The sequence below is a fragment of the Mirounga leonina genome, unplaced genomic scaffold (assembly GCF_011800145.1).
Source record: "Mirounga leonina isolate KUSES-001 unplaced genomic scaffold, KU_Mleo_1.0 Mir_168, whole genome shotgun sequence".
In the NCBI taxonomy this organism is placed as follows: Eukaryota; Metazoa; Chordata; class Mammalia; order Carnivora; family Phocidae; genus Mirounga; species Mirounga leonina.
In genome coordinates, this window is record NW_023270426.1 from 10,701,690 (window position 1) to 10,726,207 (window position 24,518).

Below are 24,518 nucleotides of genomic sequence, written 5' to 3' on the forward strand. Positions count from 1 at the left end.
TGAGGCTTTCAAAGCAACACTGTTTCCTGGACAAGAATGGTTTCCACTCTTTTTTGATTTCCACGGACAGCCTATATGAACAGGACTTCTCAGAATTCCATTTGTCTGATCATTTCTGCAGACAGGCTTCAAAAACACAGAGCTTTGATACTGAGCTTTAGATTCACACTTCGGTTTTTTTAAACTATTTGAAAATCTAAACAAATGTCCTCATGCACCAACCATCAGTCCACCAACATCCTTAAATCATTTGTTAGTAAGTAGGGTGCTGATGCCTGAAAATGATGATACAAACAAGCAGATGAGTTTGCTTCGCTGCTGGCTCTGGTACCGTACTCTATGTGAAAACAATCACACCCAAAACGTTGTCTCTCTTGGCTACGAAATTAAGCTACATTTTTATTTTATGGCTCTGAGGGGACTAGGAAAACTAGGAAAGCAAACGGGAAACTGGTTCAGGAAAGGAAATGTAAAAAGAATATAGGTGGACAAAAGTGAAGAGATTTCCGCTATGTTTATATATGACAGGCTCAAAGTTGCAACGTGTAACAGGCCTGCTCTCGTGTGGGAAATCTTGGGACCCAGACTTTTAGAGAAGTGTGTGAAAAATGACTCTAGGCAACTTGAGGAATTAAGTTTGAGGGAATGGATGGAGAATAGCAGGAGCAATCCTCCCAATTAATATGTAAGGGAGAAAATGGGATTTTGTGGTAGAAATTTAAAATTTTTCCAACTGGGGGCCTGTGGGTGGCTGAGTCAGTTAAACATCAGCCTTTGGCTCAGGTCATGATCTCAGGGCCCTGGGATGGAGCCCTGTATCAGGCTCCCTGCTCAGTGGGGAGTGTGCTTCTCCCTCCCCCCTTGCCCCAACACCCCCAGGCTCATGCTCTCTCTCTTAAATACATACAATCTTTTAAAAATAAACAAACAAATAAATAAATAAATAAAATTTTTCCGATTGGTATGTCACTTCACTGAACTAAGAATCTTAAGCTTAAAAAAATAAAGAGGCTTCAGAGAATGAGAAGATAAGCTAGAGACTGGGAGAAAACATTTGTAAAAGACATATTCAACAAAGCACTGTTATCCAAAAGACACGAAGAACTCTTGAAACTCAAAAACAAGAAAATGAACAACCCAGTTAAAAATGAGCAAAAGAGCTGAAGAAACACTTCACCAAAGGAGACCTATAGATGGCAAATAAGCATATGAAAGGATGCTCAACATCCTACATCGTTAGGAAATTGCAAATTAAAACAATAATGGGATACTACCGCATGCCTATTAGAATGGCTAAAATCCAAAATGCTGACAACATGAAATGCTGATGGGGATGTGGAGCAGCAGGAACTCTCATTCATTACCAGTGAAAAAGCAAAATGGTGCAGCCACTTTGGAAGACAGTGTCCTAGTCAGTTCAGGCTGCTATAACTAAGTACCAGAGACGAGGCGGCTTATAAACAACAGATATTTACGTCATGCAGTGCTGGAGACTAGAAGTCCAAGATCAGGGTACCAGCACGGATGGGTTCTGGTGAGAATGCTCTTCTGGGGTTCCGACTGCCAACTTCTCATTGTAACATCACAAGGGGAGAGAAGAGAGGGGTCCCTGCTCAGTGGGGAGTCTGCTTCTCCCTCCCCCCTTGCCCCAACGCCCCCAGGCTCATGCTCTCTCTCTCAAATAAATACAATCTTTTAAAAATAAATAAATAAATAAATAAATAAATAAATAAATAAATAAATAAATAAAATTTTTCCGATTGGTATGTCACTTCACTGAACCAAGAATCTTAAGCTTAAAAAAATAAAGACCTTACAAGGTCCTTATAAGGCCACTAGTCCCATCCTTGAGAGTTCCACCCACCTGCCTTCATCTTACCCTAATTACCTCCCGAAGCTCTCCCAATACCATCACACTGGGAAAGGGGGTGGGGGTAGTATTTCTGTATATGAATTTTGGGAGGGTGCATTCAGTCCACAACAGAGAGTTTGGCATTTCCTTACAAAATTAAACAGACCATTACCACACAATACAGTATGCTGATGGGCTTCAGAATATGCTACCTTAAAATATGGCACCTTGGCACATTGAATATTTCAGGTTAAAGGAATTTGAAAAACGGCATGTGCAGGAAGGATCTTATGATCTTCCCCTGAAACAGGTCATAAAACCTTCATGTAAGAGATGCTCCCCATACTGGGAGGAAAGGAGCATCCTTATCTCTGAAGATAGAGGGACACAGAGAGGAATCTAAATGAACAGGCCTTGGTTCACTACAGGCCCTAGTTCACTACACTTACCTCATACTCTTTGCCCTATCCTATCTTCCCACAACTTTCCATTCTTCATCAAAACTAGCATAAAAAACTCAGATTTAATCTTTTTTTTTTTTTGGAGGGGGGGGTCTTCATTTATGAAGGCTCTCATGCCACATAAAACTTTATATTAAAGAAATTTGTATGCTTTTCTCCTGTTAATCTTAGTATGTATATTTATTATTTATTTATTTGACACAGAGAGAGAGCACAAGCAGGGGGAGTGCCAGGCAGAGGGAGAGAGAGAGAAGCAGGCTCCCTGCTGAGCAGAAAGCCCGAAATGGGGCTCAATCCCAGGACCCTGGAATCATGACTTGAGTCAAAGGCAGACGCTTAACCGACTGAACCACCCAGATGCCCCTGTCTTAGTATGCTTAATTTTCAGGCCCAGTCAGGGACCCTAAGAGGATTAAGGAAAATTTTTCCTCCCCTACAGCACTCCGTGGTATTTACCCAAATGAAGTGAAAATTTATGTCCACACAGAAATTTGCACATAGATGTTCATAGCAGCTTTACTCAAAATTGTCAAAGCTTGGAAACAACCAAGATATCCCTCAGCAGGTGAATGGATTAACAAACTGTGGTATATCCAGACATTACTGGAATATTACTCAGTGCCCAAAAGGATATAAGCTATCAAGCCAAGAAAAGACGGGAAGAAACCAAAATGTATGTTATTAAGTGAAAGAAACCTATCTGAAAAGGCTACACACTGAATGATTCTAACTATATGACATTCTGGAAAAGGCAAAACTATGAAGACAGGAAAAGATCAGTGGTTGTCAGAGATTGGGGAGGGGAGGGAGAGCTGAATAGGTGGAGCACAGAGGACTTTTCAGGCAGTGAAACAATTATGATATAACGGTGGATATATGTCAATACATTTGTCAGAACCCATAGAATGTGCAAAACCAAAAAGGAAATGTAATGTAAACTATGAACTTGAAGTGCTAATGATGTGTCAATGTAGGTTAATCGATTGTAACAAATGTACCACTGTGGTTAAGGATATCAACAGTGGAGGAGGTTGTGTGTTGGGGGAGACAGGCAGTATATGGGAACTCTCTGTACATTCCACTCACTTTTGCTCTAAACCTAAACGTGCTCCCAAAAACAAAGTCTGTTAAAAAAAAAAAAAAGAAAGACAAAGAAAGAGAGAGAGACAAATAACTCACCAGAAAATGGCAAAAAGAACTGAATTTACCATGAAGTTGAAAGATATCTGAACTGGGTGGCTCAGTCGGTTAAACGTCTGCCTTGGGCTCAGGTCATGATCCCAGGGTTCTGGGATCGAGTCCCACATCACACTCCTTGCTCAGCGGGGAGCCTGCTTCTCCCCTGCCTGCCACTCTCCCTGCTGTGCTCTGTCTCTCTCTCTCTCTGACAAAAAAAAAAAAAAAAAAGAGTCTCCCTTTGCTTCTGCCTTTCCCCTGAGTTCACAAGGTGTTCAAGAAAAAAAAAATAAATCTTAAAAAATAAAAATAAAAAATAAAAAGTAAGCTAATTAACCTCTAAAATTTGTATTTAAGTTTATAATGTAATCTTGAGCATTGAAATATAGTCTTATGTGTTTTATTTATTTTTAATATGGCTTGATTCTATTACATAGTTATTTTCTATCAAGTTGTACGACAAACGAATTTTTGTAAATACTCACTTTTTAGTACATTTGTAAAATACCACAATATTTTCAGAGCATTTTTTATTTGCATTATTAACCATCCTTTACTATCTCATATAACACGTGAATATATGCCCATAAAAGGTCAATAAGAACAAAACACTAACTTATTAAAGGTGGTGACTCCTGTTGAGGGGAGAGGGAAGCTCCGTTATTTTGTTTTATACTTTTCATACTGCTTTAATTTTTTTTTTAATACCATGCATTACATTTGGAATTTGTAAAACATGAATTACTAATATTTAAACAATTTTTTTTTAAGATTTTTATTTATTTGTTCATGAGAGACAGAGAGAGGCAGAGGGAGAAGCAGGCTCCCAAGGAGCAGAGAGCCCAATGCGGGGCTCGATCCCAGGACCCTGGGATCATGATCTGCACTGAAGGCAGACACTCAACCATCTGAGCCACCCAGGCGCCCTAATATTTAAACAATTTAAAAGCTCTAATATGACTTGCTATTTTTGAGTCTGGTATTAACAGAGTCTCTTGTGGACAGAATTTTAAGGATGGTATACCTGTGTTGGTTTCATCTGATTAGTCACTTTGATTATGACGTAATTCATGCTTTGACTATAATTTATCATTTCAGTTTGATCTTTTCCTTTACTGTTCTACCCCTCTGCAACCAGGCATCTCAGTAAATGACTCCATGTTTTGGAAGTTCAGGTCATCGGGAGTCATCCTTGACTCCTCTTTCTTCTCATGTCCCAAATCACATCTGCTCAATCTCCAAAATCTCTCTATCAAAATGTATCTCAATTCTTTTTTTTTTTTAAGATTTTATTTATTTATTTGAGAGAGAGAATGAGAGACAGAGAGCATGAGAGGGAAGAGGGTCAGAGGGAGAAGCAGACCCCCCGCCGAGCAGGGAGCCCGATGCGGGACTCGATCCAGGGACTCCAGGATCATGACCTGAGCCGAAGGCAGTCGCTTAACCCACTGAGCCACCCAGGCGCCCGTATCTCAATTCTTTTTACTACCTTTGCTACAACCACTTTGGTCCAAGTCACCATGATTTTTGCCTAGATTATTGAAATAGCTTCCAAATTGGCCTCCTTGTTCCTTCTCTTGCCCATCGATAACCTATTCTTAACACTGCAGATGGCATGATCCTTTTAAACAGAAATCCTATTCTGTCGGTTCCTTGTCCTGACCCCTCTAATGGTTTCCTATCTCATCTAAAATAAAATACAAACTCCTTGCAATGTTCTATGGACCATATAGAGCTTTTCAGTTCAGCTCATTAGAAAGGCCTTCAGTGGCCTCCCTCAATAAGCTAGTATCTCACCATGACTTCCCCCCCTTACTCACTAACCCCATATTATTCTTCATAGCTCTTATGATCACCTGACATATTATTACCTCTACTAGATGACAAGCACCATAAGGGCACGGATTTTTATCAGTATAGCTCACTATTTTAAAAATCAGCTTTTTGAGCTATAATTCATTTATTACATAATTCACCCATTTAAGGTGCACAGTTTGATGGCTTTTAGCATATTCATAGGGTTGTGCAACCATCACCACAATCAGTTTTAGAACACTGTCAATGTCCCCAGAAGAAATCGCACCTCTCCTAGCCATCACTCCCCATTCTCCCTTTTTCCTCTGGCCCTACACAACCACTAATCTACTTTCTGTCTCTATAGATTTGCCTGTTCTGTACATTTCATATAAATGGAATCATGTAACATGTGGTCCTTTGTTGGGACCCCTTGATGTCTTCAGTTGGTTAAGCATGTGACTCTTGATTTTGGCTTAGGTCATGATCTCAGGGTCATGAGACTGAGCCCTGTGTCGAGCTCCACACTGGGCATGGAGCCTGCTTAAGATTCTCTCTCTCTTTTCCCTCTGCCCCTCCCCTGCTCATGCTCTCTCTCTCACTAAAAAAAATAAAAAATAAAAGTGTGGTCCTTTGTGACTAGCTTCTTTCACTTAACATAATGTTAAGATTCATCTATGTCATGGAATGTACCAGTATTTTGTTCATCCCCCCTTTTTTGCCAAATAATATGCTGACATTGTATGGATAAACAACACTTTGTTTATTCATCTGTTGATGGATATTTGGGTTGTTTCTATTCTTTGGCTATTATGCATAGAGCTGTTATGCACATTTGTGCAAAAGTTCTTGTGCGGACATTGTTTTCAATTCCTGTAGGTACCTTCACAATTCCACTCCTAGAAGTGGAATTGCTGGATATATGACAACATTGTACTTAACTATTTGAGAAACTGTTAGACTGTTCTCCAAAGCAGCTGCACCATTTTATATTCCCAACGGCAGTGCCTGAGAGTTCTGATTTCTTCTTACCCTTGCCAACATATTTTAAAAAAGTCTCGCCACTCTAATCAGTGTGAAAATGATAAATCGTGTGGTTTTGATTTGCATTTTCCTGATGATTCATCACATCAAGCATCTTTTCATGTGCTTATTGGCCACCTGTATATCTTCTTGGGAGAAATGTCTATCCCAGATCCTTTGCTCCTTTTAATTGGGTTGTCTTTTTATTAATGAGTTGTAAGAGTTTTTTTTTTTTTTTAAAGATTTTATTTATTTATTTAATTGACAGAGAGGGACAGCGAGAGAGGGAACACAAGCAGGGGGAGTGGGAGAGGGAGAAGCAGGCTCTCCATCGAGCAGGGAGCCCGATGCGGGGCTCGATCCCAGGACCCCGGGATCATGACCCGAGCTGAAGGCAGTCGCTTAACCAACTGAGCCACCAGGTGCCCCAAGAGTTTTTTTATGTATTCTAGAAATAAGCCCCTTATCAGACATACAACTTGCAAATATGTTCTCCCATTCTGTGCATTGTCTTTAGACTTTTTTTGATGTTGTCATTTGAAGAACCAACTTTTTAATTTTGATGATGTCTGGATTATCTGTGTTTTTCTTCCGTTGCTTGTGCTTTTGATGTCATAGCTAAGAAATCATGGACTAATTCAAGGTCATGGAGATTTGCGTCTATGTTTTCTACTGAGAGTTTCATAGTTTAGCCTTTACGTTAGATCTTTTTTTTTTTAAAGATTTTATTTATTTATTTGAGAGAGAGAGAATGAGAGAGAGAGAGCATGAGAGGGGGGGAGGGTCAGAGGGAGAAGCAGACTCCCCGCCGAGCAGGGAGCCCGATGCGGGACTCGATCCCGGGACTCCAGGATCATGACCTGAGCCAAAGGCAGTCGCTCAACCAACTGAGCCACCCAGGCACCCCTTTACGTTAGATCTTTAACCTGTTTTGAGTTCATTTTTATATGTGGTGTGAAATACGAGGTATGGGTTCAAATTCAATCTTTTGTATGTGGCTATCTAGTTGTCCTGGCACCATTTTTTGAAAAGACTACTATTTCCCCATTGAATTCTCTTGGCACTTTGTTGAAAATCAACTGACTGTAATTTTGAGGGTTTATTTCTGTATCTCAGTTCTGTTGCATTGCTCTATCTGCCTATCTTTGTGCGAGTATCATAGCATCCTGATAAATGCAGATTTGTAGTCAGGTTTTGATATCAAGAAATGTGAGTCCTCCAACTCTTTCTTCTTTTTCAAGATTGCTTTGACTCTTCTAAGTCCCTTGAGATTCCATATGAACGGTATGATCAATTTGTCAATTTCTGCAAAAAGTCCATTGGGATTTTGATAGGATAATTAACTTGTATAAGCACAGTTTTTTTGTGGGTGCTCCATAAATAGTTAAATGAATTTTAGTTTGTAGTGATGGAATAAGTGTTTTCCATGTGCAATTACTCAGATTTGAGAATTTTTTTAAAAAGGTTTTATTCATTTATTTTAGAGAGAGTGAGCGAGCACAGGGGGATGGGGTGGAGGAGAAAGGGGCAGAAGAAGAGGGAGAGAGAGTCCCAAGCAGACTCCACGCTGAGTGTGGAGCTCAAGTCGGGGCTTGATCTCATGACCCTGAGATCATGACTGAGCCAAAACCAAGAGCCAGACACTCAACCAACTGTACCAGGCAGGCACCCCATCAGATCTGAGACTTTTATAATGGCTCCAGCTCCACATATCTAGCAGATAACCCACATACATTTAGATTCCTAAAAGAGCAGCACTGGAATATATTACTAAGACTGAACCCTAGAGCCAACCTGTGTTTAGAGACTGTTGCAGAGCTGTTACTGAAATACCATCTTGGCTTGGTTAAGACCCAACAACTAGAAACCTTTTCTTTGATTTAGGATACAAAGTCAAGGAAAAGTAAAGATTGGTATAGAAAAACCAGTAATAATACCAGTATCACCTCTCAGATTGACATTTGGCTTAAAAATGAATGAATCAGCAATTACCTGCACCAGAATGCAGAGGCTGTTAGACGGACATCTTATCAACGGGTTGTGTCTACAAGGAGATGGCAGAAATGGGTGGTGTGAATGCCTTGGCTCGGTATACTGTTCAATCCACTTCAAATTCCTTGCGATTCTCATTTAGCATCCCTTCAGAACGAGGGAAAAGGTAGTGTAGCATGCTGGTTAAGAGGATAAACTCTAGGCTCATGTTTCCTGGGCTTAAGGCCTACCTCTGTGGCTTATTAGCTCTGTACATTTTGGGACCTGGTTCATTACCTTTAGTATGGGGATAAGTGATACCACTCATTTCATAGAGTTGTTTGTATGCTATATTTACAAAATTCCTAGAATAGTGCCTAATATTACGTTTTTGCATGAAGAGAAATAAGAAAAATAAAATCAATGAAAACTGTTAAGTAAAAGCAAGTTGTGTCCTCACAAACTGCCCAGTTTATTCAGCTTCCTATACGTTTTCTGCCACTCCCCTCGATCTCGGGTTATCCGTTAGTAATCATGATCCCACCACTCCTACCCGGAGAAGTCCTAATTAGATTATTATTGAAAGACTTAACGCCAGCTTCAGGACACGCATTTATTCTGCAGAATACCCACAAGGCGCAAGAAAAGATCTGTAAACAACCAGACTTCAGTGTGTTTCACTTTGGTGCCAGTTCCTTTGGGGAAAAAAAAAAAAAAAAAAAAAGAGTTCTTTGCTTTTGTTTCAATTTATAGACTCAGTGGTGGATCAGCTCATTTAATGAGCTGTAGCTGAGAGCAAATGCTCAGGGAACATCGAGTGCTAAAAGTTCGGAGGATTTGATTTTTTTCAGTCCAGTAACCAAAAGCATTTGATCTTTTATTGACTGAATATGGTTGCTGTAAAAAGAAATGAAATGTCCTAAGTATTCAGGGTTGAATAACTACAAATGCTTTCTATTTTCACTGTTCAAACACCCTTAACTTTATGCTGTGTATAATAATATACTAGCACATTCAGGCTTTATAAAAAAAATAACTTTTTTTTTCCTGACAGTATTAAAAATGGCCTAAGGGATGAAATTCTCTCAGTGTTGTAGATCTTTTTTTTTTTTTTTTAAAGATTTTATTTATTATTTATTTGAGATAGAGAGAATGAGAGACAGAGAGCATGAGAGGGAGGAGGGTCAGAGGGAGAAGCAGACTCCCTGCCGAGCAGGGAGCCCGACGCGGGACTCGATCCAGGGACTCCAGGATCATGACCTGAGCCGAAGGCAGTCGCTTAACCAACTGAGCCACCCAGGCGCCCCAGTGTTGTAGATCTTTGTATTAACAATTGTTTTCCCAGATTAGTATTCTGTCTTACCTAGGTAAGACAAGTAAAATGGAAGTAACATACAAGGATGTTTCTCATTTGAAAGAGTAGAGAATGTGGTCTTCATCCAAATTGTGATTTCCTTTGATAAAATGTGCTGTAACAAGATTCTGGAAGCTGTGCAAAGTGCACTTGGGAGCGGCCCACAGCCCAGCCTGGCAGATCTTCCCAGGAGGCCCTGGAGACAGTCCCACTGGGATAGAATAACAGTTCCATCATTCAGCACGGCAAGCCTATCACCCTACTTATTAGCATAGTTTGGAGGTTAAACAATGGTGTTTCCTCCTACTTATTCATTATCAAATTACTTCACAATGTTTATTTAGACTACTATCACCGAGAGTCAATGGCACCAAGTTATAAAAACACGACTTTCGGAGACTTCATTAGAGGGAATACTTCAAGAGGAAAGTTCTCCGGATAGGAACGTAAGAAATGTATTGCTTTGCATTAAAAAAAAAAAAATCAATTCCAATATCTGTTTCAAACACCTTAAAATTACTCTATGGGACATAGAGTAATATGCTTTAATAAAAAAAAATTAAGGAATCCTAGAATAGTATTATCTAAATATTAATGTCATGAATGTCACATCATAAACAACTGAAAATATCACCGATACTTATAATAACAACGATAAGCAGAAAAACGCATTTTATTGCCAGTGCCTGCAAGTTAAATGCGTATTTTGCACATGGCAGTTTAGAAATATATAAGCACACCAAGATGTGCTTGTCAGTTTTCCGTGGGTAAGGCTGGCCTGGTCTCATTTAAGTTTACAGTGGGAAACAATTTCTATTTAATTTTTCAGAAGTCTTTGTGAATGATTCAAGGGAGGAACGATGATGACCTTTGGGTTAAGTCTTGGCGCTTAGAACAGAGAATTTACTTTTTATTTTTGGTCCCTGAGAAATGGATCAGTTCGGTTAATCTTTTACTAGGAAGACGTCCGCTGATTAGGTAACTCGGAAACAGGCTTCTATTTCTTAGCTGGGCGGGGAGATCTGCCCTGTTAAGTCTATTTCCACCGTACGTCTGGGAAATGGACACTGTTCATCCTGGAGATGGGTCTACCCCAAAGGGGCCCTCCTTCCTTGCCCCCAGATATCCTCTCCCCAGAGGAAGCGGCGATTATGGATGGGCCTGTAGAGAGAGGGCCCCGCGCCCGGGTCCGCAGGGAGTGAGCTGTGACAGCCCTCTTTAATAATGAAGTCAGCACCCAGGCAACCCCAGATTCGGAGCACGTTCTGTTTGAGAGGCAAGCAGCTGTGTAATCATTTATCTAGTCTTGGTAGGAAATGGCTTATTTTCCACGATTTTTTTTTTCCCCCAAAAGCAAATTTGAAGTTCTGGCTGTAATGTGACGCTTTCCCATCCTGAGGCGGAGTGAGGAAAAAAGAAAATTGAATACAGGAGTCAGCTCTCCCCCTCTCACTAACAGCGCGCTGCCATTTTTGAAGACCTGAAGTTACCTTTTTTGGGTATTTGCATGTTGCAGTGGGCTGTTAATACTCACAGGGATTGCGTGAGTTTCCACGACTTGAAGGAAGATCAGGACTTGCGTTAAGAGCAAATAAACCAACTAACGTTAGAGCTGCCAATTTTGTACAGTGAAATAGAACCTTGGTTTTTTTCTTTCTTCCTTTTTTTTTTAGACCCGTGATTTTTACAGCCTTCCAACCACCCACCTTCTCCAATTATATATGTTAAGGCAATTTTCAATCAGAAGGACTGCAGTCAGTCAGTGAATTTAGGAAGAGAATAATTTCCTTATATGCTTACTTTGCAGTTCAAGTCATCCAGAAAGGACGCTCTAGTGCATTTGAAAATATCTGGGGAATTACGCAAACGTAGGCGATGCGTCTCAGATTTATCCTTGGTGTGTTTGCCATTTCTTTAGAAGCTGCACGCCAACAGAATCTGTCCTGCCCCATGCAGCCCTTCCATCACGCAGGGAATACGTTCTTGTGCTTCTGTTTCACATTAGTGGAAGTACAAATTTGATACAGCTCTACTTTTATAACCTCCAGCTTACAGGCTGAGCAGTGTGCTTTTTGGGTGCTGCTTAGGAAATAAGATTGGATGAATCTGGGAATAGAGCCTCACAATGTGCATAATCCTGGCTCTGCCAGGGAGGAAAATCAATGAAGGGAAGCATTGATCTCCTTGCAGAGGGCAAATGCAGTTAGTGCAGAAATGGTCTGTCTGGGATTTTGTTATTCACGTCGTTCCAAGACACATGCTTTCAAAGCCAGCTCTTATCATGCAGCAGTTCTCTAGATTCAGCTTAGCGCCAGTTACACAGGCACAAAAACCAGGTCTTGCAGAAGCAAAAAGAACTGCAAATCCACAGTTCAGCTTCCGTGTTTGCTCAAGGCTAAATGAAATAGCCTTCATTTCGGTGACACTTCACTATGTCACTATGTCACTGGGTGGAGAAAACCCCTGCAGGAAGGTGAGAGTATGAATCATTTCGGGAAAATATTATCTGCAGCTATGATGAATTTGATGTTCCTCTAGGCTGCCTGGCCAATTTGTTTCCCTTCTTTTTATTAAAGAAGTAAATGTGACCAAGAAATTCCCGGGAGGGCCCCCTGTAGATATGCATGTGTGTGCAGATACACACAAAAATGAAACATATTATCTAGCCACATGCAGGATGTATACATAGATATATTGCAATATTTCATACTTGTTAGCGAAAATATTTTTACAACATAGTGTCTCCCAAGTGCAGGAAATAAATCAAGCCTTTTAAAAAGTGATTGCAGATGACTCATTTAGTGCTGTCATAATATAGTGTTTTCTTTAATGAAAATTTATATAGTTTTTCCTGGACTCAGTGAAATAAATTTATACTGAAAGACGGAAGGCACCAATATACTCAATATTAGACACACCCAATAGTTGACAATACGCAGGAGCTTGGCCAAGCGAAGTACAGAATGACATCACTCCAATGCACCTTTTCTGATCGGAAGATATTCCAAGTTAAAAATCATCATATAAATGTACCAGAAACTGGTGACCTTTGGCAATGAGACACAGCACTTTCAGATCAACCTTATGCTATCACAGTAAACTACCAACAGAGTGATTCAGATTCGGATAATGGATTTGGGTTTCAAACAACTCGCTTGCAACTGTGAGTAAAGCTAGCAATAGCAGCCTCACAGACCGTTTAAAACTGCAGACAGATGTAAGAAATACTCCTGGAAAAGGATGACCAGGATAAAACAATCAAGGAAGGAGAACAACGGAAAGAATCATATATCCATATTTATAGGTATATGCGTGAATATGCAGGCATACCTCTTCTGTTGTGCTTCGTTTGACTGCGCTTTGTGGAACTGCGGTTTTCACAACCGAAGGCGCGCGGCCACCCGTGAACCGAGCAAGTCTATCAGTGCCATTTTCCCACCAGCATTCGCTCATTTTGTGTCTATGTCACATGTTAGTAATTCGCGCAACATGTCAAACTTTCTCATGATCCGTGTATTGGTTGTGGTGATCTGTGATCAGCGATTACAACTCGCCCAAAGCTCAGAAGGCTCCTAGCGGTTTTCAGCAATAAAGTATTTTTAATTAAGGTATGTGCATTGTTGATTTAGACGTAATGCACCTGCAATACTTACTAAATGACAGTAGAGTATAAACATAACTTTTACATGCCTTGGAAAACCAAAATATTCACGTGACTTGCTTTACTGCAATATTCACTTTATTGTGCTGGTCTGGTCTGGAACCAACCAAAAGCACAATATCTCTAAGGCATACTTGCGTGGATGTAATTTTACAGTCCTGGAATATATAGCAAGGACTCATGATGAACAAAGAGCAGGATTGTGAAGCAAGGACTTAGGATAAACAAACTAGGATCTCCTTTCTGGTGCAGTCAAAAATCATCACAGAAATTAACGTAGTTCAGGAGGCAATGAACTTTTAAAAATTGTAATGACAAAATACAAAGCTCACCTGGCTAGGGAGATGGTGGTGATAGGGGGTCAGTTTGAAGTGGGAAGGGGGAAAAATGGGCTGAACTCTCAGGACTGGGGACTCATCTCAGTGTTTTTGGAACATCAACTTCATAAACACTGTGAATGGTGGCCCACCATGGACTCTCAGTCTTGGCCCCACACACAGAAAGTGAGCCAGTTGAAGAAATCATGGTCCTACACTAATGTTCTCCAGGATTACAAGTAGGGTGGAGCATCCTGGAACATCTCAGGATCCCAGGGTCTTGAGATCGAGTCCTGCGTTGGGCTTCCTCTTCCTTTTGCTCCCCGTGCTTGGGCTCTCTCTCTCTCTCTATCAAATAAATAAAATCTTAAAAAAAAGTAAAAAGTGATGTTTTGATTTTTTCTCTTATGAGAATCTCACTTGGAACATCAATCAAAACCTTCAGTACTGTATCAGTTAGGGTCCGATCAGGAAAGAGAAACCACACAGTAATTTGAATAGGAAACGTATGATATAAAGAACTTGCCATTGAAGAGGGGATTGGCATAATGAGGTATCGGCTAGTAGGAAATAAACAGAACTCTAAAGAAAGTAGGAATAGCAGACATACTAGCACATAATATTCTTTTTTTTTTATTCTTATGTTAATCCCCATACATTACATCATTAGTTTTAGATGTAGTGTTCCATGATTCATTGTTTGTGCATAACACCCAGTGCTCCATGCAGAATGTGCCCTCCTCAATACCCACCACCAGGCTAACCCATCCTCCCACCCCCCTCCCCTCTAGAACCCTCAGTTTGTTTTTCAGAGTCCATCGTCTCTCATGGTCCGTCTACCCCTCCAATTTCCCCCGCTTCATTCTTCCCCTCCTGCTATCTTCTTCTTCTTCTTTTTTTTTTTTTTTAACATGTATTGCATTATTTGTTTCAGAGGTACAGATCTGAGATTCAACAGTCTTGCACAATTCACAGCGCTTACCAGAGCACATACCCTCCCCAGTGTCTATCACCCAGTCACCCCATCCCTCCCACCCCACCCCCCACTCCAGCAACCCTCAGTTTGTTTCCTGCGATTAAGAATTCCTCATATCAGTGAGATCATATGATACATGTCTTTCTCTGTTTGACTTATTTCGCTCAACATAATACCCTCCAGTTCCATCCACATCGTTGCAAATGGCAAGATCTCATTCCTTTTGATGGCTGCATAATATTCCATTGTATATATATATACCACATCTTCTTTATCCATTCATCTGTCGATGGACATCTTGGCTCTTCCCACAGTTTGGCTATTGTGGACATTGCTGCTATAAACATCGGGGTGCACGTACCCTTTCGGATCCCTACTTTTGTATCTTTGGGGTAGCACATAATATTCTAATACCATACTATGTCACTACCACTAGGGCTGAGAGAAAGAGAAACCAAGGAAGAGCCCCCTAGGGCTGAGATCTATATACTGTTGGAGAGGGCATGGCCACGGTTTACTAAATGGATGCCAAGTTGCTAGTGGAACTTTGTGGAAATCTACCCCCTAGGATGTTCATGGGAAGGGGTCTCATTGAAGGTACTCTAGGGCAGGACCCCCTGAGTCAGGTGTCAGGGGAGGTTTCACGGACTGTGTCCTGGAGTAGCTGTGGGCACATCAGGACTCTGGCACTAGAAAAGCCAACCATGCTGCGGGAGCTGGTACTGGGGGAGGAGTGTGCCCTGCACGGACTAGACCTGTAGAAGTGAACCCATGTTGTTGCCAGTTGTGGGAAAACATCCAGAGAAAATGACCATGCTCAGGAGCTGGAGGAAGGACACCTGAACAAGGAAGCAAACATGTTTCTTCCTGCAATGCCTCACCACTGCCCTCTACCGATGAAGCTTCATATCACGTCTAACAGTAAAGGCAAATTAGCTAGGGCCCAGACCCATTTTCAAAGAGCAGGCAAAAAGGTTTAATTGGCTCTGGAAAGCAATAAATCGATAACTGGATGATCGTCCTAATCCTTTACGTTGAGAATCTGAACTCCTTGAGGGTCTTTGTGTAGGGAGATGATTCTTACACTGTGAGCTGGTTTTTGTTCCCTGTTCTGTCTTCACGAGGTGACTACTCAGAGGAGCAGAGGATATGGACGTTGTGTAGGCAGGACAAATCAGCAGACTTACAAGAATCTACATCAGGGCTCCTGGGTGGCTCAGTTGGTTAAGCGACTGCCTTCGGCTCAGGTCATGATCCTGGAGTCCCTGGATCGAGTCCTGAATCGGGCTCCCTGCTCGGCGGGGAGTCTGCTTCTCCCTCTGACCCTCCCCCCTCTCATGTGCTTGCTCTCTCTCATTCTCTCTCTCTCAAATAAATAAATAAAATATTTTAAAAAAAAAGAATCTACATTAGTCCTCTTGCATCCTTTACACCATGTTCTGCCCACAGACAATGAAGCAATAAAACATTATCCATGCTTCCTTTTTAACTTCTCATAAATGGCAGAGGTCAATACACAGATGAATGAGCTAGGTTTCAGCCAACTCTTTTCCTTTTCATGAAATTGCTGTTAAATAAATGTTCTTCATTTATTTTCTGTTAATCTAGTAAGATGGTGTATTCGTTTTCTAGTGCTGTCATAACAAAGCACCACAGATTTGTTTTCTCAGAGTTCTGGAGTCTGAAAGTCCAAGTCAAGATGTCAGAGACGTCTGTCAGCAGGGCTGGTTTCTTCCGAGGCTTTTCTCCTTGACTTACATATGGCTGTCGTCATCCTGTGTCTTCACATGGTCTTCGTTCCATGTCTGTTTCCATGTCCCAATTTCTTCTTCTTGTGAGGACACCAGTCATATTGGCTTAGGGCCTAGTCTAATGCCCTCAATTTAACTTAATCCCCTCTTTAAAGGTGTTATTTCCAAATATAGTTACAGTTGGAAGTACTGAGGATTAGGGCTTCAACTTACGAATTTTGGAAGGAACACAATTCAGTCTATAACAGGTGGTTCACTGTGGGGGTCGTTAACTTCAGAATGCCTAGGTCAAAATTCCAGATCAACCAGGTTGATATATCAGCCATGAAAGACCGGGCAATTTACTTACCACCATGAATCTCAGTTTCTTTATCTACTTTGCAAGTCTCTTGTGAGAAATAAGGTGACCTAGGCAAAGCATTTAGCATACTTTCTGGAATATACTAAGCAATAGACGTTGGTTATTAGTAATGATGACATTTTAAATCATCTTTTATTTAACTATAAATGCATAATGGCTACTTCCCAGATGACACGATACCTCTGCGTGTGATATGGTAGGGAGGGCCCAGAAACTAATAATCACCCGGGTAAGTTTGTGTTTTCCTCGGGACCTTTACACTTGTGGTGTTTGATGCCTGGACCTCTGTACTGCTGGCTTCTTTTGGTCTTTGCCCTGATGGTACATAACTAGGGAGACCTTCCTTGGCCACTCTTTATAAAGTACATGCTCATTCTTTTTTTTTTTTTTTAAGATTTTATTTATTTATTTGTGAGAGAGGGAGCACAAGCAGGGGGAGTAGCAGGCAGAGGGAGAAACAGGCTCCTCAGTGAGCAAGGAACCAGACGTGGGACTCGATCCCAGGACCCTGGATCATGACCTGAGCCGAAGGCGGATGCTTAACCGCCTGAGTCACCCAGGTGTCCCAGGAGATGCTCATTCTTGCTCTATCCTATTGCCTTGTCTTTTTTTCAATATCCTGAGTGTTGGTTTTCTGTCTTATTCACAGTTATGTAAACTATTTTGCTCACTGCTATATCTTGAGTTCCTAACATACTGAACATCGCACGTAGACGGTGTTCAACACACACTATTTAAACGAGTAAGATACAGAAAGTTGTGTGATGCTGTATGTTGAGTTAAGTACAAGCTGAATTAAAATACACAGCCATGTGCTCAGGAATATAAATGGGAGGACTCAAAAAGGACAAAGGGCTATATAAAATACATTTTGGGAATATTTCCATGTTTACAATTCAGTGATACAGTATTACTTGTTTTTGTTGCTGGAAAAACTTTGCCCCTTTCCAGAACACTAGCACCCAAATTACTACAACAAGAAGATGGTATCTGAAAATGTTAACTTTTAAATCAATAAATAGAGAGCGAGAACTCTTTCATCAATCAGTGTAATCAAATGTAAATGGCCTAACAATGCGAGCACTTCATGAACTCTCCTCTCTTTTCCAGCCCAACCCACTCCAAAGCATCTGATCTGATCTTAGGGTTACCACAGACTTCAAAGGGGGTTAAGGTCAGCTCTGCAGGATCCAGAGAAAGGAAAAGAAAAGTTCCAGAAAGCACAAAGCCATCAAGCCTGAATACACATTTCTTTGACTGAGTCCACCATGCATGAATTTTGCAACAATGATTAGTTTTGGCTTACGATGGTTTTGTCAGGCCTAAGTGGTCAGGCAGCCCATTTAAATGGTCATATTTTATTTTACTAGCACCAACCACTCAGTTATGATCAAGTCAAATATGTTTCGTGTATGCATCAATGAGCATCTGTATACCTTTTTTTTGCATGAAAATTTGAATGCAATCCTTGTTCAAAATTCTAGCAAAATTATGAGATGATTTGGAGCGGGAAACATTACATTTGTATAGCTTTGTCTGCCATAAGCCTCTTAATCTACGGTAGTTTTATGATCACTATTTTACTCACACTGTTGGAAACGAAAGCCTGCCCAAATTTGAGACCCCATCTTTGTGGTGCTTTTCAACTACAGACTGAGATCACCTGAGTCTGTTAACATACAAAGAAGACTGACTCTTAAAAATCAATTTGAAATTGAAGAATGAAAATCAAAACTGCCTGTAGTCAGTATGCCTGTCCTGAAACAACAAAGTAGACATTCTAGCGCGGATCAGTGTGGGGCACGGGTCAGTATGGGACCCATATGGGATCAGGAGGCAATGAACAAACATGACCATTTTCTCCTAAACAATAGCTGACCAAGGATTTCACCACGTGAAATAGTGAAGTTAACACCTCAACCACATAGTGTAGACGAAGCTCAGAGCTGAGTCAATTACATTTAGTTCATTTCACATTATGGATTGAATTCTTACCAACTCTTAAGCTCTGCTGCCTTTGAAAAGATATTTAGAAGTCACACCTTTATAGGCATATGAAAGGCACTTTTCCTTGAATGAGTTGGACGCAGATGATTAGCGCCAATGTGATTCTGATGCCTAGAAAGTTAAGTTCAATGTATTAGCTTCCGAATAATAAGCTGGGCAAAAAGGAGAGTCTTTGCTGTTGGTTATTCGAAAAGCATGGAGATTATTAATGTGGGTGGGGGTAGCAAAGCAAAGACCATTTGTTTGTTTCACAGAATGTCGAAAAGTAAGGTGCCATATACAAGTTTTTCTGCTATTATGTAATACACGTGTTCCTAAAAAACTTCATGTTCCGAAAAATTGTGCACTGAACATAACAGGGTCCACTGGCTAAGTAGGGTCGAGTCAGGCCATTCAAATATATGCACCCTGGCAACGAGAACATACCAGGAACATGATCATGATCTTAATAAAAATACTTACACAGTTAATAAAACATTCTAAATTCTTAACAAATAATTGCCCTAATAAACACAGGATTTTACACTTTTTAAAAAAAGAAGTGAAAGGTGCTAAGGGAAGGACTCGAAGGAAGAGCCAGGGTTGCTAAATTATAGAGATAAGAACAAAATACACCAAGAGTGAGGGAAAATGGGGCCAAAATCACCTACATGAAGTGCAAACTGAACAGAGTGAAGAGGAAGACTGCACTGCAAATGGGCGTCAGGAGGGGCGCTCCATTCCTCAGTGGTTTGCTGCACCTAGCTCTTGTTATTTGTTGACATAAAACACTCATGGGAGGAATCATTTATTTTACATATATCAACTTGACTGGGCGAAGTCATGCCCCAATAGCTAGAAGAGCACTATTTCTGGGTGTGTCTATGAGGGGGTTTCTGGAAGGGTCTATTAGCATTTGAACGGGTAGAGTGAGTAGAGAAGATGGCCCTCACCAGGGTTGGTGGGCACCATCCAATCCACTGAGGGCCCAAATAGAACCAAAATCTAGAGCAATAGCAAATTCACTCTCCGCTTAAGCAGAGACATCCCCAGTCCTGGTTCTTGGGCATTTGGACCTGGACTGAATGACACCATGGGACTTCCTGGTTTTGCAGCCTGCTGATGGCAGGTCATGGGACTTCTCAGTCTCCAGAAGCACACAAGCCAATTCTCACAATAGATATCTCTCTCTCTCTCTCTCTCTCTCTATACATCTGCATATATATATGTGTGTGTATATATCTGCCATTGGTTTTGTTTCTCTGGAGAACCCTGACTAATACAATGTGCGAGGAAAAAAATCACATAAGAACTACTGAGACTTTCTTGTAATGTTAACATTTTTTTAATTTATAATCGCATATGAGCTTGTGCCCATCAGAGGGGCGCGGTGGTACCAGACTAGACTTTACTTCGCTTCTAAGTATATGTACTTAGTTTTACAATCCTTTTTTGATTGGAACCACTGCCTTTCAAATGAATTTTACTAAATTTAATATTTTACTAAATTTAGCTAAAAACTCCACATTCCTTTTATTGGCTATTAATTTTTTAGGGGGAGAGGAGCAGAGGGAGAGGGAGAGACTCTTAAGCAGGCTCCATGCCCAGCACAGAGCCCAAGCTCGATCTCACCACCCTGATCAGATCTGAAATCAAGAGTTGAACACTTCACTGACTGAGCCACTCAGTCGCTCCTCTTTTTTGGGATATTGAGATCACTGCAACCCGTTCCTTTTTTTTGGGGCTACAGTTTCTTCTCAACTTCTCTGGCGTGTTCCCAGCCAGGCTTTTCAGGTAAATTTTCCCTTCTTCCTTTCCCTTTTCATTATTGCCTTTTAATCTTACTCTATGTTAATCATCCTTGTTCCTCATGTACCTGTGTTTCGATGGTAAGACATCTTCTTGTCTTCATCTCACTTGAAATACATATTTCAAGTGAGCAGTGTTAAAACGAGCAATAATTCATATTTAAGAAGTTGGTACTTGCAAACACACCTCAGGCAAGATATTACCAACCCACTTTTCAACTAGCTTGTTCTTGCCACTCTGCACGCAAACATAACACTCTCAGTTATGTGTATCAGTTTCGCGGGGCCGCCATAACACATTACCACAAGCTGGGTGACAGTTTTATTTTCTCACAACTCTGGAGGCCAGAAGTCCAAACTCAAGGTGTTGACAGAGTTGTTTCCTTCTGAGGGTTTGAGGGAGAATCTGTTCCATGCCTCTCTCCTGGCTTGTGGTAGCTCCTGCCGATCTTCGACGCTTGTTGGCCTATAGACAGATCACTGCCATCTCCGTCTCTCTCCCCATGTTGACTTCTCCTTGGCCTGCAGGTCTTCTGCCCCTTCTCTTCCCTCATGACACCTGGCATTGGTTTTAGGGCCCACCCTAATGTGCGATGACCTCATCTTCAGATGAGGAAACCTTTGTTGCTATGGAATGATGATGATGGATTTTATTTAACTGTGATAATCCCTTGTTAAATGGCTGGTGTGGTTGGGACTACAGTAAGTGGCTGTGAGAGGTTTACTCTTTTTGAAATTAACTTATTTTTATTGACTCTCTGACCTTGGTGGAATGCCCCATGAGAAAAGTACTTTGATTAGACACACAAGTGAACCAGGAAAAAGTGACTGAAAAGACCCAACAGTATTCATTTGGCTGTCCCTCACAGGCAACGTAACTCTTAACAAGGCACCTTCTTCACACCAACCACAGTGTGAAAACATTCATAAATTACACAAATTCTTACAGTGGGAAAGTGAAATTTACCTATAGGGAAGAATAGAAATGTACATTTTTTCCCCTACAGTTTATTGTGTTTGTTGCAAGAGATGATGATTGTCCCCACCTCTTAGCCCGACTGCAACACACCAACATACACACACACACCCCAACACACACACACAAACACACTATGCTTAGACTAAATACCCAAAGTGATTTCAAGCAACTCACATGTATGGATTCAGGAAACAGTAATTAAAAGCAATGAATTTATTTCTGTTATTTCTTCCTTTTAGTACATTCCAGACTCTGTTTTTTAACCTTCCATTATTGCTCACTTAATTAAGAAAAATGATGCCACATTTCTTTTACATAATATACCATTCCCCGGCAAATGTAGGGGGCTCTTGGCACACAAGGCTACTGTTTTTCTTTTCACTGTTCTTTCTGTCTAGAACTGAGCAACATGAATCCCAGTTATTTCATCCACCGAGAAACAAAAGTTGAAATCAGAGCCTGTATGTGTAGTTCTACCTGGGGCTTTTAGATCATTAGATGAAACAAATGGCATGACTTTAATAACTGAGTTTACACAAACTATCAGAATTTTACTATTATCATTTCTGTTGGCTTCCACTGTTTTTCTGTGTGTTTGTTTTAAATAATACCAGGGCGGGCGCCTGGGTGGCTCAGTTGGTTAAGCGACTGCCTTCAGCTCAGGTCATGATCCTGGAGTCCCGGGATCGAGTCCCGCGTCGGGCTCCCTGCTCGGCAGGGAGTCTGCTTCTCCCTCTGACCCTCTTCCCTCTCGTGCTCTCTGTCTCTCATTCTCTCTCTCTCAAATAAATAAATAAAATCTTAAAAAAAAAAAAAAGAATTATCTTGTCTAGGGGCGCCTGGGTGGCTCAGTTGGTTAAGCGACTGCCTTCAGCTCAGGTCATGATCCTGGAGTCCCGGGATCGAGTCCCGCATCGGGCTCCCTGCTCGGCGGGGAGTCTGCTTCTCCCTCTGACCCTCCCCCCTCTCATGTGCTCTCTCTCTCTCTCTCATTCTCTCTGTCTCAAATAAATAAATAAAAAATCTTGAAAAAAAAAATACCAGGGCTTCTGAGAAAGGGTAGGTGACCCTTCATAGACCTGAGTCAATGTCAAAAATCTAGTTTCTCCCGGAGCTTCCTGTGTGGTCAACTCTAATTGCCATTCATAGACCCACAGGGCATGCTTCCAGGTCCAAGATGTACACATTCTACAGTTTGACCCTTCAAGGTACTATAAAAACATAAATACGTTCCTTTGGAGAAAACGCTCTGCTACAGCATGGTCCCTTGAAACTGTCCAATTTGATCTGTGATTCCTGCTGAGATATGCATTACATCATGGTCTATTTTTGGCTTGTTACATTAATCAAAACCTATGCCATTTATTAAACAGCTTCCTGCAGCTCAGGCATTTGAAATGAAGAGTGCCAGCACGCGGCTGCCAAACACCGTGAACGAAAGAGGTGGGCTGGATTTGAGTAATGTACAAATTGAATTTCAAGTGACTGAGCAGCCTCTTTATCTCTTGGTGACACAACCAGGGACGATGGCCGTGTTCTTAAGGAAATGAAACCCAGAGCCATGGTTCAATCACGGGGTGGTTACCATGGCCCTGCCCAGCAGTCTTTCCGGAACCGCTGATGAGGGTGACCTTTACAAAAATGCACAAAGCCTTGATTTCTGCACGGTTAACCTTTACAAGCCGGAACCCCTCTGTGAAACCTACCCGCAGCAGAGGGGAGCTTCAGAATCAAAACAGACACATACACATCTTATGAAAGGGTGACTACAAACACGCACATGCACACACATATGCTCGGAGGATGAAGACATTGAACCCATTCCTAATTATTCTCGCAACTGCGTGTTTTCCAGCGTTTACATTCCTCTTCCTCTGGAGCAGGAAAGTACCGGTACTCGGTGCTGTGTAACCAGGTACTTAAATTCATTTACTCCACTTCACAGCAGGCTGGGCAGAAACTGGAGATCACATATGTTCGGGAATTGCCAAGAGTCCCTGAGATGATGCGCTCACCGGTAAATACCGACCAAGTGCACATAATGAGAGAAGACGTAGGTAGGAAATTGACAGCCTTGATTTCCACCACGGATCAAACCAGGAAAACCATTCTGCTTGGACAGCATTTCAAACGTATGGGGTGGTCCTGGTGAGCGTTATTACAGTGACTATAGCAATATTCTTAACCTATTATAACAACGAATCAAACGTTCTTTCCTTGGTGCCTACCTGCTTTTAATCATACTTTGTTTTCAAGCGAGTCTAATTTTCCTCGTTATTATATATTGATGCGGATCACAGTCATCATTAAGAAAAAGTTACAGTAGCTCATCTAACCCTCTTTTAACATCTTGTTCTAGTAGTCGTATTTTCAATATTATGCTTTTCTCTTGACTAAGTTCTTCGTGTACCTGATCCCGTGACTCGCCTAGCAAGCCCATGAAGCAATTAGGAGAGGCTAAGTTGTTATTATTAAGGAGAAGGCTAAAGTCCAAAGAGGTTAAAGAGCATGTCAAATGTCAACACGGCAAAATCACTAGTAATCCTGGAAATGTTGACCTTTCTTTTCTGGGATTTCTATGGACAATGAGGGATTTGGTGGTAAGGCTATGGGGAAACCAGCGACTTCAAAAGACGCTTTGATTCATCTTCATAGAGTCCCAAATCTGCAACTTCCTGTTTATCATATTCAATTTAGAATCTTTGTCAAAGCGCAGGAAACCTGTGATCTGCAAACAGCCAGCTTAGAGACGATCTTGCCATCGAAACACCTGCCTTCTGGCTGCCTTTTTTACTGTCAAGGGATCAGCCATGGAGAAACTGTGGAGAGGGGGTAGGGCAAACTTTCAGAGACTCAGTTTAGAAGTAAAAAAAAAAAAAAAGTAAGAGGGAGGATACACTACAAAAGAATAAAGAAAGAACAGGTGACCCCCATAGTCATTCATTCATTCACGCACCGCCCCAGGATAGGCAGAAAACGTGCCCCAGGAGAGAGTCCCTGAAATTCATGAACCCCTTTCAGTCCTTGTGTTTGAGGCAGTGCACCAAG

The 24,518-nt window shown here is 41.3% G+C and overlaps 1 protein-coding gene across 1 annotated transcript in view; it reads right to left on the reverse strand.

Moving 5' to 3' along the window:
• LOC118017089 overlaps positions 1-24,518 on the reverse strand; it is a 413,809-nt gene that overhangs the window by 57,168 nt on the left and 332,123 nt on the right. The window lies entirely within an intron of this gene.